We start from the raw sequence: 17,780 nt of genomic DNA on the forward strand, positions 1-17,780 counted from the left end.
CATACATTACATTGTTTTAATTTAATATTCATATTCATATCTTTTACATTTTCTAAAATAATATTTTTAGCGCTCCCCATGATTAAAAATAGTGTAGATGAATCAAGATTAAAAACAAAGCATTTACATCTGTAACTGTTTTTTTTTTTAACAATTTAAATTTGAAAGTGATTTTTGTTCCTAAATCTAAGCAGACATTAACCAAAGTGTTGTTACATCATTTTGTTTATGTGTTTGTTTATTTACACATATAGAAAATGAAAAATACATAATAATAAAAGTAATAAGTACAGGAATAAGAGAGGGACTTACACAGTGGTGTTCTCCTGGCATAAAACATACATTTTTTAACAGTGATCTGTAACGGTTAGTGCAGCCGCAAGACAGTGTAAACCTAACTATCACACACCTGAATTTTACATCTATTGTGTTTTCTTTCTCTTTTTTTCTCTATTTTTTATGAGGACGTGTTGCTGACACACAGAGGTAACTTTGAGAAGAGTGAACATAAAACCTACGTCAGTCTCACTTCTCTCTTTTATGCCCAACAAAGCACAGGGTAAAAGCTCTCTCATTCTCTCTCTCTATTTCTCTCTCTCTCTCTCTCTCACACACACACACACACACACACACATACACAAACGCAGTAGGGATGTATGACAGTTGTCTTTGTAATAAACAGAAGAGAGGACGAAGACTTAGCAGAGGAGTCAGCGAGGCCAGAGAGAGGACACTCTTGAACGTCTTAATAAAGCCCTCAGCTCTATCCCCCTCCCTTTGTCCCCCCCCCCCCCCCCACGTCACCTCCTGCACCCTTCTCCTCCTTCCCTCCCTCCCTCTCTATCTCTTTGTCCGTCTCCATCTCTCCTCCCTTGTCTCCTCTCTGTATTCAGCCGCCTTTGATTTAGATCTCCTCTCTCCGTCTCTTCACTTCCACTTCTGTCCTTCACCATCACCCCCCCCCTCCACACACACACACACACACACACACACAAACACACACTCACACGCACACACACACACACCTCAAGCTCCCCTTCATGCTCCCAGCCATTCTTTTTCATATCTGATATCCTCTTCACACTCTTCTGCATTCTTCCTGTCTGCTGTGTGGCCTTGTAGCAACAACACTGCAGCACATATTGTCATAAGACCATCATGATATTGTATATTGTACAAGTGCAATAATAAGATGAATCGAATTGTGTGGAATATAATAATTCATCTCCACGTTTGTTTTCATGTATTGATGAAGTGAGTCTCTTACAGAATGAACTTTAAATACTACAGACTTAATGTTGGTGTCCAATCTCCAGACGGTACAGATGGGGTCATGTGTTGAACACCAGCCCCCCCCGTGCTCAGCCCCCACGCCATTTATGCTGTGCTGCTGACCCATGCACCTCTGGATCCAGCACAAACCACATGGTTAAGTGTGCGGGTGATTATTATTATTACCATCACTACATACAATATGAACTGAATTGCTGCTATTCACTGACTGTTCTTTTTTTTTGCACTGTTAGTGTTACAACTTAACTTATACAGGAATTCATGCAGCTACGTCCTACACACACATTGAATTGACAATAAAGCTGACTTTGACTTTGAAACATCTGTCTGACTGTCTCTGAACACTGACAGAAACAAAGGAGATGATGGTTGGCTTCAGAAGTTCCTGTCCTGAACACAATGGCTGCAGAGTGGAAAGGGTGAAGTGAACCAAGTTTCTTGATTACACTTTCCTGGACCACAGAGACCAGCTTGGTGGTCAAGAAGTCCAAGCACTGACTGTACTTCTTACTTCTTATGATACACTCAGCTCATGAGATGAGATGATGAGCAATATAGGGTTCACAAGAACACTATTTAACACTATTAGAACATTTCAGTGATGAAAACTATGACTGGAAAAATAGTTTTTATTTGACTGAAAGTCACAAAATGCTAAATAATGCAGCTTTGGAAATGTTTTAATTAATCATCTTTTAATGTCTTGTAATGTAAGATTTTGCCGCCCATATAGATAGATAGATAGATAGATAGATAGATAGATAGATAGATAGATAGATAGATAGATAGATAACAACTGTAAATACCAAAATTATATACAATCACAAATACCAAAAATGAAGTATGAAGAATAGAAATAATTTTATTATATAAATATGAATTAAATATAGAATTAAATTATTATGAATTATAACATATTGCCAAAATAAAAGTCAATTGCACAAACCCTGCATCACACAAATACATAAGTAGAACAACACACATATAAATTGTGTTTTAATTTGGTAGTGTGACTCATTTTACTTACAGCAGGTACAAGCTGTTAGTTCACAATCTAAAACAACAAGGTTAATGATCCACATGGTGACATTATGAAAAGAAGACGTGACATGCAGATGAGTGATAGAAAACCGACTGCTTTACCAAGGGTCATGCAAGCATCTCAGAAAATCATTGGTTTTTGGAGGACCCCTCACACTTACTTTTGTCCCTCTGTCATCCTGCAGGAGGTTCACAAACATCTATAGCCTACATGGACTACCAGACTTTTTACCCCACTGCTGATCTTAATGCTGACCCCATACATTCATGTCAACCTTGTCCCTACCAGTACCCCTAAACCCTTACATCCCATTACTGTCCCCTTACACCCCACTAATTCTCATTCAAACCAAGTGAACGCCACCACATCTATTTTTAGCTTTATATTTCTATGTTTAGTATATATATTCATTCAACATGCAGCAGTTTGCACAGTGTCATTTTATACTTTTACATGTGTCCATTATTGATAGTTCATGTCCTCTTCATATGTGTCTTGTCTTTTGCTATGACTTGTTATGTTGATGTTTCATGTTTGCTCTTTATTCAAATATCTAGTTTAGTTCATTTGAGAGAAATTATTGAGTTTAATGGAGATTTTGTCTGCAAACATATCTGGCAAGTCCAGTTTAACACACAGGACACCACTGCTCATTTATGATATTTATTCTGATGTAGTCCTTACAGCAGCAACAGATCAAACTTTAAGATTTTGTCCTCAGTGAAACAGTGGAGAAGTACCACATGGTGAGCTAAAGATGCTAGAGCATATACCGACTGGCAGACTATCTAAATCATGTTAGAGATGGAGGAAGACCATGAGATGATAACATGTCTAACAGTGTGAGTGAACATGCTCTCAGTGCCCCCATGCATGCAACACAAAAAGTTACACCAAAGTGCCCTCTAAGGTGCAACCACAATAGAGCAGGCATTATGAAAAGCTCAAAGGTGCCCACACAAAAGAGAACATTTCTGTAATTGTGGTTAAACCAGCTAGAAATGCTATAGAGGTCCTTCATATGTGATTATCTATAAGTATATCACATTGTAATGGGTCAACCTGGAGGTTCTTTATGAGTGGCCTTTTAGTGAACAAAAGTGCCACTTAGAGTTCCTATAAGAAGAATGAAGTGCAGAATTGGGTTATCTTTCAGTGAAAGAAAAAACATGGTGAAGTGCCCTATACGATGCACTGTATGGGAGAGAAAGTGCCCTTCCACTGAAGAAGAGATACTGTGGACTAAAGGTCCATTTATGCTCAACGTACGTATACAAATGTATCCGTCCTTTTCAAACGATGTTACCGTCACTGCTCACATACTTCCACGCGTCCTTTACGTTAGCATGGATGTTAACAAATACATCCACCAGGGGGCAGCACAGAGTCAAAAGTATATGACAACAACAAACTCAAAAACAAACATGGCGACTGTGGAGGAGATATTGATAATGTTCTTCTTGCATAAAAGACAAAAATGATGTTTAAAGTTTCTAACCAACTCACAAAACCTTTCCTCAAAAAGTTCCACCATTGTTATTTCTTCTTCGTGTCTCACTAGAGCTACGTATCGAGTAGTGACAGCAACACTGCCCCCCCATGGTTTCCGGTGGTACTGCTCCGTTTGGTCCGTATCTGTAAGCTTTATGGAAACGTGCAGAAATACAGACGAAATGAATGCAGAGCACGGACAGAAAGCTCCGTCTGTATTTAACGTAAATAATAAATGAGCCTTAAAGGCAGCCTTTATGCTTCTACGTTGGGTCGCATGCACATTACAACAAAACACTGCAGAAACTCTTACAATATTCAGAATGAAGTCAGCAAGAACAGAATTAAATTCATGTGAATCGCTGCAAATATTGGTGTGGATGAAAACGAAGTGGTAGATAAACATACAACAGGAGCGAGACTGACGTTTAAAAGTATTATATCAGAAATGAAGAAGAAATGGCACAAAGTGTGGAATAGAGGAAGAACGTACGTATACATTGAATGAAAAGCAGGAAAAATGGTTTGAGCAGTGTAATGTACTGTTCTGAACAGTACATTAAACATGAACATAAACATGAATGAATAAGCATGCTATGGGTAAATGTGAACAATGTGATCTATATAAACCAGTGGAGCATGTATTCTTATACTGTCTTGACATCAATAAAAGACACATACTTAAAAAATACACTCTGTTAATAATGAGGATGGATCACATGACACAAGGTATTAGAGAAATGTTGCAGAGGAAATTGGGTGATGTAGTGTAGTATAGGTATAGGTAGGGTTAGGATGAGGGTTAGTAGGATTAGGGTTAGTAGGGTTAGGGTTAGTAGGGTTAGTACGATTAGGGTCAGGGTTAGTAGAGTTAGGGTGAGGGTTAATAGGATTAGGGTTAGTAGGATTAGGGTGAGGGTTAGCAGGATTAGGGTTAGGGTTAGTACGATTAGGGTGAGGGTTAGTAGGATTAGGGTTAGGGTTAGTAGGGTTAGGGTTAGGGTTAGTAGGGTTAGGGTTAGGGTTAGTAGGGTTAGGGTTAGTACTTGCTGTAAAACTTGTTCTGATCCACACTCTAATCCAGAGGGTCGCAGTGATGCATCTCAAAGCTGTTTGCCAACTGTCATTAAACAACAAAAGACATCAGCCACCGTCTATTCCATCCCCGCCTCTAAAATCTCAAAAGTCAACTTAAGAAACGCGTGTTGAGCAGCTGCTAGAGCTCATAAATTGGGTCATGCTCTGTCTTGTTAAATCCCTGTGCCTGTGGGAGCACAGACATGCTCCCTCACAAGGATGCTTTTCTACTCTGCACTCGCATCACATTCATGGTTTTTATGTGTGTGTGGATTTGACACTAAGGTAATCATCCAGGCAATCACTAAGAAATCAGTATAAAAGAAGGCCACGTGTTTTCAATGTTACCTCGTCTATGCACAGAGAATAAGTGCAGCTGCAGTTTCAGGGACATTAAACAACACAACATAAAGGCTGTTCAATACTTCTTGTAACCAACTTGGCAAACACACGTTCTCACCTGTAAAACTCCAAGTGGTACATCTTTGCTGCCAGCAGGTGTCTGCAAATGTTTAACCACCACAACATTTAGCTTTTCCTGTCTTCAGGGATGGGCACAAATACATCAAAATGTATTTCCAAATAAAATACCAAATACCCACCTTAAAAATGTATTAAAATAAGCTACAAAATACAGCAGCCAAAAATGTATTAAAATAAAATACTGTATTTTTGCATTTTCAAAATACTACAAAATACTTCTTTCTCCAAGGTTTTAAACAAACTTTCTCTAACAGCCTTTTTCATCTATGCCTTCACTTGTACACTACCTGGAAAAAACATCTGAAAGCAAGAGACTCCTTCCATAATCAGTCAACAGATTAGATATGCTGACCCCTCATGTTAGAGACATCCCATTATAAACCTCTGCCCTGAGAAATGTTCCTTAAGTATACTTATTTACTCTCTTGGTGTAATAGATTACTATGAATCAGTGACAATAACTCAAAGACAAACAATCCAAATTGATGATTTATTTAGAAATATAAACTAGGTAGCATTTGAAGCCTTTCAGTTATTTAACACCATCACTAGCAAACCTATGGTGAGTTTCATCACAGTTGAATCATTTTGTATGAAACTGGTGTGTGCACAACCTCTATCAATGTCAATACAAAAAAAAAGTAAAAAAAAGAAAATTTGGTTGTCACATTAATACCATCCAATCAGTTAAGCCAATTAGAAGCCAATAATTATGACATTATCAATACTTTCTTATTAGAAATGTGCAAGAGGTTGGAAATGTCCTTGTTTGAGGCCGGAAATTATCTGGTCAAGTCACCATAGCACTGAAATATTTCATAGGTCAGAGAACATAGACAAATTTAAAGTCTAGAAAAAAACTGTAAAACAGAAAAATGAAAATGCAAACTCAAGTGTTGCTACTAAGGGTCTGAAGACAGAGGGTCTTGTATTGCTGTATAGGACTGTACATTTGTGAGTTTGGACTATATAAATACAGTTGATTTTAAAACTGAATTCGACTGCAGAGGAATTTCCACAGGCAGGTGAGTCTACAGCCATGCTAGCAGCTATGTGAGGTTTTGTGCTCAATGATAATAATTTTCTAATATTCTCACTATTTAATCACAAAGCAAAATATAATTCACGTTGAGGGCGACATGAAGATCTTCAGAAAATGTCATGGTAAGCTGTCCAATAGTTATTTCAGGCACCACAGTGATGGACAATGGACAAACCAACATTGTTGTCTCTGGAGCATGACTATATATATACTATATTGCCATGTTCATATGCCGTAGAAACAGGGTGGAAGTTTCTGGAACAACTTCACCTACTTCCAAAGTGAAGGAGAAGGGAAAAAGTCCAAGGAAGTCAAAGCTCCAGCAACACTTGTAGTCTAGAAGAACTTGTTTTATGATGACTCTGATGAAGCCTCTATTAACCTTTACATGTATTGTAAAGGGTAGGGTTATAAAAGGTTGTATACTGTATCATATTGTGACTATAATTACATACAATAATAATTAGTCATTACATCAATTCACATTCCTCATCTGTCATTGAGACATGTTTGATTAATCCTTCTGTTTGATTTTAAGACATTCACAATCACTATTTTATGGTTCAGAGAACATGTTAAAGAACATGAAGAATAACAGGTTGGAATGGTGAATGAATTGATTTTTTTAAATAAACGCAGGTCAAACTTGTGCATTTGCATAAAAATGTGTATCAGCTACACACAAATAAAAATGATGGATTTTATTTCCATTTCTGTAAACTGGATTAGGGAAAGTCTGGGTAAAATAAATGTGTTCAGGGTGTTTTTACATCTATCAAATGTAAAAATGGGTCAAATTTGACCCTGAACAGCATGGAAAGGTTAATAAAGTTCTTCTATACTAGACTTTTGTCATGCTGATATGACAGTTGTTTAGAGCATTTTTGTTTTAAGACTTTATAATCACCTTAATACAGCTCTTCACTTATCAAAGAACACTGTTTTATCAGTGATCATGGTCACACTTCCTGCTCAAACATAACATCTTGTGCCACATAGAATTCTAGTGCTTTGAAGCCAATATTAGAGAATAAAATGGTATGTCTTTTTTCTCTATGATGCATTCCCCTGTATGACCGCTGAATGTCAGATTGGTGTCTACCAATGACTGCTCTTTCTGTTAAACAGTCTACCCAATACTGAATAGACTGGCACATTGCTGGAAATCAATGATGTACATTAATAACTCTGCCCACCTCTGTCCGCTCTTCCAATAGGTCAATCTGCCTTCCTCTATAAAGATGAAACGAGCTTCATTTGTCTTCTCTAACCTAACTGTGGCTTTAGCTACAAAAAAAGAAAAAAAGAACTCTCAAAGTTTTCCTTTTCTCTGAGTTTTAAGTGCTCACCCCACGCCCCTACCCACTCTCTAAATGTGTTTGCTTGGGCTCAACTCGATGTGGCACAAGGTTATTCAACAGCCGACACAAAGCAGAGAGAGAGAGCGAGCGAGAGAGAGAGAGCGAGCGAGAGAGAGAGAGTTACTCAGTAAATGCCGGCGAGTTGTTGCAGAGGAATGCTTTGTGTAGAGTTTTATTCCTTTTGAAAGGTTGAATGCAAACCTCAGCTTTATGCTCCCCCCCTTTTCCACCATCACCACCACCACCACTACTCCACCCCTCCCCCGCTCCCCCCAGTCCATCACATCTTCTCTGACAGGAGTGTTTACCTGTTGGCCTTGGCTACGAGAGAGAGAGAGGAAATCCTTGGAGCTATGAAAGCCCCGCTCCATTGTTGGCTCTTTAGAGATGTGATGTGTGTTTGCCTTTCGGTACAGCTGTTAGCATCAATGACAAAATGCCAGCTGTCAGATGCATGAAAGCAAACAGAAAAACGAATGTGAAAGAAATGATATGCTTTCCCTTTGGTTTGAGATTTGGAAATACAACCTTGAGCTATTACATGAGGGCATCAGGTTTATATATTTTTTTAAAGTCACAGATAAGCAGTGTAAAATAAAAGAGTCAATACGAATGACTTTTTACTGTTTCATAGCTTTCAGTGCAGGAGTTGCTCAGGTTGTTCATCACTCTCACTTTCCAAAATGTTCCATCACTGCTGACTCGTTCCACACTGCTGCTAAAACACAGGGTTCAGATTTTTAAATGAACTTCAAGGGCGAGGTCACCTTTTTTTTCTTAAATAGTGATGGGTGTCAGTAGAACTTTATCAATAATACTACTCTTATTGATAATCCTTATCAGCTCAGTTGATTTTCATCACTTAATAATATATAATTTGAATACATTATTTAAACAAAGAATAGACTTTTTATTTTAAATGAATATTGTTTCTAGAAGTTCTAGCAGTTATGTTACATCAACAAAGTCACTAAATGAACTTGACAGTACGTCATTGGAAACATGTAAAATCTTAGAGTTATCTCTTAGTCAGTAGGATGAAATAAGTTTACAATAATTTGCCCTGATGTGATTGTAGTGTAAAATTTGGGTGATAAATACTAACAATAAACAATGTTGTATCTTAAAGGATACTTTATTATTGATTGTTAATCAAAAAGATAATCAAACTAGTTCATTTCACCAATATTTAGTTATGATACGTTAGTGCTATTCCCCTCCGAGCCCTTGGTGGCATGTTATCAACATCCGGGGTCTGTAGGTTGACCTACTAACCTCTGATCTGGATGATGTCATTTCCGAACCTCTCTACCACAGCCCGGTTTATCATTGAGCAGAAATCCTCCAGTGTTGTGATACAGACGTTTATTGACACATTCAGACGTGTATCTCCTGGCCTCACATGCCACCACGGGCTCGGAGGGGAATAGCACTAACGTATCATAACTAAATATTGGTGAAATGAACTAGTTTTGCGGCAGATAATGCGTTATATACAGTGGAGGCTGCGCTTCGGTGCCCCGTGTACTCTCATTATACAAATATATGCGGTGCTCCACTGGAGCTAATTTCGTCTGAACGACTCCAAATGACACCAAAGTTGTCTGGGTGAGTAAATGATCGTATTTTATGCTAGAAATAAGGTCCAGGTTGGTAATTATCCTTTAAAACTCTTATTGGCTCTTAAAACTAAGTTTTTTATTGCACTTAAAACGTCTTCTTTATCACTTTATTTGGTACACCTCTCTCTTATGATGTTGGTGTTTTAACTTGTAAAAACTGTGAACCTTTCCTTAAAGCATATGAAGCTTAAGCAGTCTCAAAGCAATGTTTCCCTCTCAGTTCATTTGGCATTGCGCTGATCCACAATATCACCTCTGTAGTATAAAGTAAAGTAAAAGTTAATTGAAAATGTGCTGTAGTGTTCCATATTTAATGATTTTTATGAGAAGCAGCATTCAGCGTCTATGCACCACATATCTGCAGCAAACCTTTTATTACGTTCAAAATGATAATTAGTATCCATATCTCATCACACTGCACTTTATCTGCAATGCTACTGCTATTCTCCTGTTGTATCTGTCTTATTCTATTTTACATTATGTTTTCCTTCTTTTATATTTGACTCTTAGAAATCCTGTTTAAATGTGATTTTATTATGTCTTGTGTTTCTTATGCTAAAGCAGCATGCCATCATACTCACAATGATGTTTTAGCATGCTGACAGTTGCTGATTCATTTGCTGAAGCTGATGGATATTTCATTAGGTTGCTATTATTTGGTCATAAAGTATTGGACAAATTAAAATTTTGACCTGATGACACCAAAGGTGTTCCACTAAAAGCCAAAAACCAAAGCAAGTAGACTAGATGAGTGAGCAAATCAACATTCATGACAATCTATTTTAATAACTTAAAAACAACAGACACCCACAACACCAGCACAGAATGGCTTGGAACCATTCCTTGTGCATTCCTAGAATTTCCTAATTATTCAAACACCTGCGGGATCTGGAACTGCGTGTGTGTGTGTGTGTGTGTGTGTGTGTGTGTGTGTGTGTGTGTGTGTGTGTGTGTGTACACAGCACACTCACACCACTGCTAACAACCTACAGCAGGATTCATAACTTCATATGAACTTTTGTGTTCTTGTTAAATTGTTAAATTCCTTCATGCTGTCCTACTGCACTTGTTAATGTGATGGTCATACTATTTGCTATCTTCTAGCTAACTCTTACAAATAATATATTAATCTTTTTATTTATTAAATTTGATCCATTTTGACATATGACAGCTGTAAAAACACCCCAAAACATCCCTTTCCTAAAGTGGCCCAAAATGAACAAAAATGTAATTGTTCTACTTTTGTATAGATGCTACAAATGTTTGTCCATGGAGGCTGTTCTGGGTCAAATTATCTCTGTATCTATTGACATGTGTTTATGTTAAATGAATAGTTAATAGTTTTAATAAGATTTCTTTTTATGATGTAGCAGTGAAGACTGATGGCTCTAATGGTTATACAATAAACCCCACACTTCCATAAAGTTATAAATACATTTACATCATTATTACTATGTTATATTTTCATGTCTTAGGTCAAATAGGACATGATATTGTGTGATAGGAGATGTTTAGTGGTGTAAAAGCTAAAAAAATACACTCTCTCTGCTCTCTGAAACATGAATCAAGGTTTAATCACATTTATTGATCAGTCAGATCGACTATTGATGCTTTCTAAACACATCTGTGGTTCAACATTTGGCATAGACACTTTTTATGAGGAGATTATTAGACCGGGTCAAAATAGACCCAGAACATACCGCAAGGGTGTAGAATATGAACAATATGGGTTAGGGTTAGGGTTAGGGTTAACAATAATAATAATAATTAAAGCTGCAAGCAGCGGTGAACGGGCCCTCGCCCCCCCCATGCATCTCAGTTTACAGATACAATAGGGCTTCGCGCTGGTCATCGCTCGGGCCATAATAATAATAATAATAATAATAATGTTAATGATGGAGCTGAGTGGTTACAGTGTGTGCCACAGACCCATAACATCCCTGGTTTGAGTCTACCAAGAGAACTTTGTTTCATGTCTTACTCATGACAAAAAAGACAAAATGCCCCAAAAAATAAAATAAAATGGCATGAACATCTATGTGTTGTACTGAGGGAGTACTGGCTTGTCTACATCCTTCAGAGAACACTCTACTACAGTAAAAAGCCCTGAAACTATGTGCAATATGACTGCTGTTTTCACTCTATGGACTACAAATATGTGTGATGTCATTGCCTCTGAAAAACCCAAATGTATAGAAAAGATACAGAAGATCATCCTTTATCAGTCCAAAACTAATCTCCTCTTGTTTCAGTGTGATATTACACTGAAGAGGTCTGGCTGACACACTCTGCATCTCCTCTCCTCTCTCTCCTCGCACTCCTGCTGCTTACAGAATGACAGCAATATTCAAACTTGACATGCTTGATTTGAATCTGTGTTTAAATCGATGCAATTTTGCCCGAACAAAAGTTAAAGAACACTAACACAATGCTGTAATAAGATACACTCACAACACACACACACACACACATACACACACACAAACACAGCCTGTCCAAGTCATAAACCTGTGAATTTCATAAACGCTCCAATCGGGAAGAATTTGGCCAGTGCTGTGCTGTTTCTCGTTAACAGTAAATAGCGTCACTGGGTCCTGGAGGTGAAATTACACTATATCATGGCTGAGAGCTCATTAAAAATGGATATGAGTGGTTGACTAACAGTAGCTCCCAGGCTGGAAAGTGTCAACGGGCCCGCCGCTTTCCTTCCATGTTGTAAAAAATTCAAGCTGATGTGACACAGCGGGCACGTTGGTGCCAGACATGCACGGTGATTTATGCCTCTCATTTCCAGTAGGAGACATTTTAAGTGAAAGCAGAGGGAATTTGCCAATTTTACAGCGAGGCACTGCAGAGAAAAAAAAAAGAAAAAGAAAAAAGAAAGAAGTACAACAGTTGTATACTTGGAGAGATTCTCAGTATTGTTGGGAGGAAAAGCAAAGACGCCTGAATGCAGCATCTGTCAAGAACATGCACACAAATTACCTGCTAGCTCACACTATCATCCAACACCGGCTGCCACACCAGCAAAACAAATACAAAGCAAATACAAAAGAGAATTTATGTTATCACCATCTGAATAGGAGGTGGCACAATATACAGTTTAGTGTTGTGGCTCACCTAGAACACACACTCTCTGTTCAGCATGCTGCATTCATTCTGACACCTGCTTTTGATTTATTTACAACAGCAGATGAGTAGGGGTCAAAGGTCATGCAACATTCTTAATAATGACACCTGAACCAATTGGAAATAATGTGACTGGCGTAAACCAGAGCTTACTAATAAGCAGAGTGTGTTTTCGGATGTGGACCACTTTCCTATCAGGAGCCAGACCTGGAACTGATGAAATATTGAGTATGAGTGTTTCTATTTTAACAGGCGCAGCTTCTCCAGTTATTACGGTAAAAGTGGAGCAGCCCTCAGAAACTTACAGACCACTGCCAATCTGCTCATCAGCCAATTAAATCCTTGCATCCAGACATGGGCAAGACTACACTGTCAGTGAGATACACAGAGAGAAAAGAGGAGAGATGTTTTGTTATAAACTTACTGGGGATTTTCACCGGGTCCGTCAGTGGCGCGGAACGGCTGCGCTACGGTTTAGCTCCGTCCTCTGCCCGGGGTCAACTCACACCGGGAGCGTTACAGCAGCAGCGCTCTGGGAGAGAAAGCTGCCTTTTAAAATGAAGTTGCACTGTTAATACAGTAATTACGACAACCCTAACCCTAACCCTAACCCAATCAAATCCGAACAAGTGCCTTTAGTCTACAGTAATTACTGTAGTAGCAGCACAACTAAATGGCCCGGTTTTGTTAACTTGCTCAAATTTAGTTGATTTGGTAATTTTCTTTGATGTTTGTGCTTATCCCATCTGTCAGTAGGCTACGTAGCTAGATGGAGTCTTTATCTGTCTGTTTTATTCCTGTTTGTTGCTGAAATATGATCGGGAGGCTGCGCGGGTTGTTTTATTTTGAAAGACGGAAGTTTTATTTTGCCGATTCTGTGTCTGACTTCCTGTATGGTGCAATCTGCTCTGTTGAGCTTGTCGTGGGTTAGAAACAGCTCCGTCAAAAATAGAAATGCTGCGATTGATAGTGCTGCGGCGTGGAAAGCTGCTGCTGGGACGTTGCTGACACGCTGCTGAGACGCTCCCGGTGGAAACACTCTCATTGATTATAGTGGTACCCATCAGCTCTGGTGACCGTGGCGCAGCTGTAACGCGCCGCTGACGGACCCGGTGGAAATTGGGCTTCATGTTGATGGTTTATGGTTTAAAAGTAAAAGGGGATTCTTTTTTATTTTTCTAATACTAAGCACTTTATTTAAGAAGCACAATCAAAAGCTTTCTGTAATGCACTGTATATTAAAATGCCATCTTTATTTGATATAAGAAAAAAAATCTTATTGATTTGAATCCCACAAGTAGAGTGTAAATACTAATAAATGAGTTCTACTGTATTTATGTGACAGTGTACAATCTAGCCACTAGACACAGATGCTGATGGAACTACAATGCTACTTCAAGATACTGAAAAACAACACACACATTAGGATGATCTGGACCTTCACTTGAGGACATTTTCACATATTGGACCTCAGTGAATTTGAATTGAATACTCGGGGCATAAATTGTGCTGTTGCTGACTTGTTTTACAGAAATAACAAAGCTAAACAGTTTAGAGAAAGAAGTCAAAGTCTTGAAAATAGAAGCGTACCAACAATTTGAATAGTTGTGCATTTACAGCAGCAGCAGCTCTGAGTGGATTCAGGACCACAGCTCCCACTGGGTCCAGTTAAAACACCAGTCAATATTCCTGCAGTACAGAGAAGACAACAGGAAACTGCTCTGGGTTTAGTTAGCAGGGTTGTTTAGTCTGATTTTCTGCTCTGGTTTAATTAGAAATACTAAGAAGCTAATTATCAAAATACTCTGAGTATTCCATCTGTTTTCTAAGACTTTATGGAGCTTTGTTGCAGAAGTATGCAATTAAGGGTGAAAAGCAGGAAAATGAAAAAAAAAGAAGAAAAGAAATAAATATAAGTATGGTGCTGTATTTACTGTTGTTCAGTTTAATCTCTTAACCTGCACTAATACTTTGCACAGACAAAGATTAACTGGAAAAAACACAAGTACATGTACCATTTAATACAATGCACACACAACTGCAGTAAATAAAAGTGACCTTGTAGTTCATTTGTTTGTGTGTGACTTTGTTGTAATTGTGTACTGTATTACAGAGATGTGTTTCTGACAGTGTTATATAATAAATACAATATTGTATGAATATATTATAATGATTTAACATTCTACACTGAGCTTTATATCCCATGCAGTGCTCTAAAAGTGTAACATACATGTAGTTTATTCTCAGTCAGGTTTTGGGGAGCTGGTCCAGGTCATGAAGACTATGAGATGCAGTTGAAAGCTCTGAAAAGGTAGTAGGTCAACCTTTGAGATGAAATCATTGGGTTACACATGCTGTATATTCACTCAAAATTCAAATAATTTCTTCATACCTCTGACCTGGAGAAAGTCATTCATGTACACATATCATCCAGCCTTGATTAGATGTTAGTATCCTGGAGTCCAGTTTATCTTGTCTCCAACTCATTCTAAATGCTAGAGCTCAGCTTTGGGTTCTGACAAAATCAAAAAAGAGGGATCACATCACTCCCACTCTCACCTCCTTACACTGGCTGCCAAATTCATTTTAAATGACTAATGATTGTTAACAAGGCCTTGAATGGACTGGCTCCATACCACACTGGCAGAGAACTGAGCTCATCTGATCAGGAGTCCTGTCTGTCCACAGATCCAGGACTAAGTGCTATGAGGACAGGGCCTTCTCTATTGCTGCCCCCAAAACTGTGGAACTCACCGCTGCGTGCTATTGTAGAGGTATAAATACATTCAGCGCACACTACTACTACTACAGTCTACAGTTAGCTGGGATAGCCGCAGAGATACCAGCTGAGCTAGCAGCCGAGTTGGCCACCGAGCTAGCCACTGAGCTAGTAGCCGAGCTAGCAGCTGAGTTAGCAGCAGAAAGCTCTCAGACATAGCGTCCATGTTTCTGGTAGAGGTGGTGACTTTGATTGACAGGTGACACTTGGTAGGGGGCGGGGTTTCAGCGAACTCAGCGGCCACTCCCACAGCGTTTGGGAGCAGAGAAAGAGGCTGAGTTTTACACAACTTTTAAGCCTAATTTCATATATTTTGCTATTTTTTTAATCATTCAAATTTGGTAGGGTGGTTAACAACACACTTTTCTGTGATATGTCAAACTCAGAACACATATTCATTCTTACTTTACACAGACTTTAACTGTGTCTGTCACTGTATACTTTATGACCATGTCTTTTTATTACTGATGTTGTTGTACTATGTTTTTTTTTTCTTGTGTTGGACTAATAAAGGAATATCTCTTATCTTATCTTACAATCAAATAAAACACTGGTATTGTTTTTTTATTTTTTATTATTTCAACAAAAGCTTTTTCTGTACTTCACCTTTAGTTTTCTTCACAGTGAGCAGTGGAGCCTCACAGAGCTGCTAACATGAATGTAGACTCTTCCTCTGTACGCACCATTTGTCACATGTTGCATCTCATTGAACTCAGCTTTGCAAGCCTATCCCCAGCGACGTCCACAGGGAAGGCGTACAGGTGCCCCCCCCCCCCCCCCCCCCCCACACACACACACACATACACACCAAGCTCACTAGATGAAGGAACAAAAATGAATAAATCAAAGACAGATGTTCTCATTCTTGGCGGAGGAGTCTGCCCTCATTAATCACACCTTATCAGTTGCTATCTGAACAAAGAGAGGCAGAAAAATGGAGTGAGAAGCGAGGGAGGAGGCCGGAAGACACAAACGCATGGAGGAGGAGGAGGAAGTGATGGAGGAGTGTTTCTCCTGCTCGCTGTGTGTGACTCAGAGGCTCAGCACAGTCCCTGACCTCCCGCCACCTCGGTGAATTGAATAAAGACGCAGCTGCAGCCCAAGGCCACGGTGTTAAATAATGCCCAAGCTCACTGAGTACATTAAGATTTAGCATAAATACAGAACAGTAGAGCGGGTGGCTGGCCTCTGCGCTGCCAACTCATTAACCCTGTCAGAGACAGAGACAGACAACTCCAAAGGGAGATGTCAAAGGCAAAAAAAAAAAAAAATGGACGCCCACACCAGGTGGAGGACACGGACGAGTTGGAGAAAAAGACCTTGAGATATATCAAGTCACATTTCAAAAGTTCCCAAAGTGGAGCTCATGATGTAAGATTTGAATGTGTGTGTCTGTTTCTTTTGTGTTGAGATGAATAGATGAGATGACATTGACTTTTAAATGTCTTGCAGTGTAAGAGACAACCAGTGTTATTATGTGTCTGAAATCCACATCCACATGAATCATGTTTTTACGAAACTATACACCATACAGCAGCAAACACACTCAGCAGGACTGGACAGAAAAGCTCATATACTTTTAATATGATTCAAATACTATGTCTATGTAATATGTTAATAAGAAGCCACGGCCTTGATGTGAGCTCAAGTGGGTTTCCAGATCCTAGTTTAAGCAAAAATATGTTCTTTGCTTCATTAAAATGTATTCACACTGGCTTTACAATCACATTGATTTTCTCTGTTGACAGGTCTAATGCTGCTTCATTTTGCATAATTCTTCAAATAGAATACCGGTGAAATAATTCAGACAATATCTAAATGACTGAGGATTTAAAATTGGAATGTGCACTATGTATATAATAATAAGGATGCTCATGTTTACAGTATATTAGTGAGTGTTCAGTGCTGTCACAGTCAGAAGTGGATATCTGATGGTAATAAGGGCAGAGTGGCTGGAAACTAAAATGACTTAGCAGGTAGTCAGATTAGCCGCTTTTCATTTAGTAGGTTGTACAATAGATGATTGACGAGTGCCTCAGTACTTTACTATAGTTGACTTTCACACACTCAGTGAAGTACTTATTGTGTCACAATCTCCTGTAGAGGCTTTATTGACAGGTAGAAAACCATGCAAATTTCAGTCCTGAAAGTGGAGGTTGCTTGTTTCACCTGACATAGCCTTTCCAACAAAACAATAAAAGAATAGTGTGCCAAAATAACAAATAAAAGAAGTTTCAAACCCAGAGTTAAAGGAATAGTTTGACACTTTGGGAAATACAGTTATTGACTTTCTTCCTGAGAGAGAAGATTGACAGCAGGGCTGAATATCAACACTGATCGCCTGATTCAATTCACAAAGTCCACAATCAATTCACTTCAATTAAATTTGATTCTTGATCCACGTACATTTTAATATTGCACCAAGCTTTATCCTGGGGATTTCAATTTATTCTACACAACA

Source organism: Scomber japonicus, chromosome 21, assembly GCF_027409825.1.
Source record: "Scomber japonicus isolate fScoJap1 chromosome 21, fScoJap1.pri, whole genome shotgun sequence".
Lineage (NCBI taxonomy): Eukaryota > Metazoa > Chordata > Actinopteri > Scombriformes > Scombridae > Scomber > Scomber japonicus.